Genomic DNA, 3,588 nt, shown 5'->3' on the forward strand with positions numbered 1-3,588 from the left:
ATATATCTGTAAAAAAAATATTTCTACAAATATATTTCGCCTGGATAAACAAGAATATATCTATATTATATATATATATATATATATATATATATATATATATATATGAGGCTTGAGTCAATTGTCAGAAGTATAAAGAAGTTATAAAATTTTAATGCCATGCAAACGAACATTATCATTATAATTAAATTATATTATATTATTAATTATTATTATATTCTTATATTATTATTATTATTATACTTATTATTATAGAATGGAAAAAGTAAATCCACAATAATATGTCTGATCTTGTTATTTAAAAATACAAAGCAGAAAGCTTCGAAGACCTGTACGGTTCTTTCCTTGTCAATCAGATTGACAAGGAGGACCGTGCAGGTCTTCGAAAGCTTTCTGCTTTGTATTTTAAATAACAAGATCAGACATATTATTTGGTGGATTTACTTTCCGTTTTTCTTTATTTTTTTGACTCATGTGATTATGAGGTTATTTTGATTTTATTATTATTATTATTATTCATTATTATTATTTTATTATTATTTTATTTCAGACATATAACTGACGGGGGAGTAAAAGCAGACACAGTGAAATTACTACAATTATCACAATTACACGGCTATGCAATATTCAATACTGGGCATATGAAAATAATAATAAAAAAAAAAAAAGCCAAATGGCTATTTTTTATGAATCTGGTCGATATTGACATATGTCAATGATGTAGCAAGAGACTGAGACGGGATAGGAGAAAGTAGAAATAAAAAGAAAATAGAAACAAATAAATAACAATAATATATTTAAAAACCAAAAAAATAGTGACAATAGATTTAAAAATAAATTAATTAATAAATTTTGGATCTATCACAAACTCTAACACTTCCAAGAAAAACCACTTTTGATAATCGTGTATGAGATAGACAGCTACATGTGTGGATAGCGAGAGAGAGAGAGAGAGAGAGAGAGAGAGAGACCATTACCTTACCTTACAGACCTTACATCTTGTTCGGGTTGCCCCAGGTCCCTCAGTGTGAGGCACCTCTAATGTCTACCAGAGAGTTGCTAGTACATCTTCCGGTATATTTTGCATCTTCCAATCTTGGATGGTCTGGATGCTAGTTTAGATATTTGTCGAGCTTATTCTTAAACACATCTACGCTCACTCCTGATATATTCCTCAGATGAGCTGGCAACGCATTGAATAGACGCTGCATTATCGATGCTGGTGCGTAGTGGATTAATGTCCTGTGTGCTTTCCTTATTTTCCTGGTATATTTTTGGGCACTATTAATCTACCTCTGCTTGCTCTTTCTGATATTTTTAGTTCCATGATATTTTCTGCTATTCCTTCTATCTGTTTCCATGCCTGAATTATCAGTAGCGTTCTCTTCTCCTTTCCAGACTATATAATTTTAAGAATTGTAGTCTTTCCCAGTAGTCTAGGTCCTTAACTTCTTCTATTCTAGCTGTAAAGGACCTTTGTACACTCTCTATTTGTGGCAATATCCTTTTGATAGTGTGGGTACCATATCATATTGCAATATTCAAGTGGACTACGAACATATGTTTTATAAAGCATAATCATGTGTTCAGCTTTTCTTGTTTTGAAGTGCCGTAACAACATTCCCATTTTTGCTTTCATTTTGCCAACAGAGTTGCTATTTGATCATTGCATAACATGTTCCTATTCATCATCACACCAAGGTCTTTAACTGCTTTCCTTATTTGTGATGGTCTCATTATTAGGTCCCTTATATGCATATAGCTTTCTTTCTCTCTCCATAATTTATTGATTCAAATTTATCAGAGTTAAATACCATCCTATTTACCTCTGCCCAATCATATACTTTGTTAAGGTCTCTTTGTAGAGCGTTCCTATCTTCATCACAAGTAATTTCTCTACTATTCTTGTGTCATCTGCGAAAACTACTCACTACCGAATCCTTAACATTATTGTCTATGTCTTCAATCATAATAACAAACAGTATTGCAGCTAACACCGTACCTTGCGGCACACCGGATATTTACCTTGGCTTCATCCGATTTCTCGTCGTTGCAATAACTATGTTTTCTGTTGTGTAAAAATTCCTTTTAACCATCTTCCTACTTTATCCACGATATTGTGTTTTCTAATTTCTTCGCTAATATATTATGGTCTACTTTATCAAAAGCTTTTGCAAAGTCTAAATAAAAACCACATCTGTTTCATTCCGCTTTTCATATTTTTGAATATGTTTTCACGGTGGACTAACAGTTGGGTTTGTTTTGTACTTTTTCCGGGTACGAAACCATGTTGTCCTTTATTAAACAAATTATCATTAAATGTTTCATAATATTTTTCTTCATTACCCTTTCATACACTTCAATTATAGTGATGTTAGACTCACAGGCCTATAATTACTTGCCTCTAGTCTTGATCCACTTTTTGAAAGTAGGGTAATATACGCTAATTGTGCTCATCATATATCTTGCCTGTATCTACACTTGTCTTAATAATATTGCAAGTGGCTTTGCGATAGAATGAACTTACTTTCTTTAACAAAATAGCAGGAATTCCATCAGGCCTGCAGCAGCTCCATTTTTAATTTCATTAATAGCCTGCACAATATCAGCTTCATTAATATCTATGTCAGCTAAATATTCACTATTTTCATCCCTTACTTCTATATCATTATCTCAATTATCTATTCTAGGGGTGAATTCTCTCTTATATCGTTCTGCCAGTATGTGCAAATTCCTTTTTTTCATTCGTTAATTCTCCCTTTCAATTCTCAGAGGGCCTATTTCTATTCTTCTTTTATTCATCTTCTTCGCATATGAGTATAATAGTTTGGGGTTTTGCTTGATATTTAATAGGGTTTTTTCTTCCAAGTCCCGTTTTTCATTTTCTTTTGATTGTATAATCTTTTTTTTCTGCATTTCTATCTTACTTTTTAGTTCTATAACTTTCCATGCATTTTTTTCTTTTGCAAGACCTTTTTCCACTTTCTGATTTTCTGGAACAAGATTCTTCGTCTCTTGGTATGCATGAATGATGTTTACTTTTCTTCTTCGGTATATATTTTTCCACTATTATCTCCAATATTTTATATAATATCTCCGTATTTACCTTATGTCATCACTTACGAAAAGTTATCCCAATCTTTGTTTAATTCTTCATTAATTTCGACCATTTTATATTTTTCTTTTACTGTAGAAGTTTGATTTTCCATATCCTTCCCACTTTTTCATTTCTTGCTTATCTCTATTTTCACTTGCTTTGGAATGAACTGTTAATTCTATGACATTATGGTCTGAAAATACTCGCATTATAAACTATATTCTTAACATAATTCATCTCGTTCACAAATACTAGGTCTAAAGTATTTTGCTTTCTTGTTGGCAGGTGATTTTTATTTGTTGAATGTTGTATTCTAGTAGCATATCTAATAGCTTTTCAAATTGCCTCTTATCTTCTGCACTACTATACTCTCTTTTTTATATGTATAAGTACAACCACAATCTCCTATTCGTCTTTCCATTCTACGAAAGGAAAGTTGAGTCACCAGATAGGAGAATAGTCCAGTCCTTGTGATTTCTACATATATCATC

This window comes from Macrobrachium nipponense, chromosome 49, assembly GCF_015104395.2.
Source record: "Macrobrachium nipponense isolate FS-2020 chromosome 49, ASM1510439v2, whole genome shotgun sequence".
In the NCBI taxonomy this organism is placed as follows: domain Eukaryota; kingdom Metazoa; phylum Arthropoda; class Malacostraca; order Decapoda; family Palaemonidae; genus Macrobrachium; species Macrobrachium nipponense.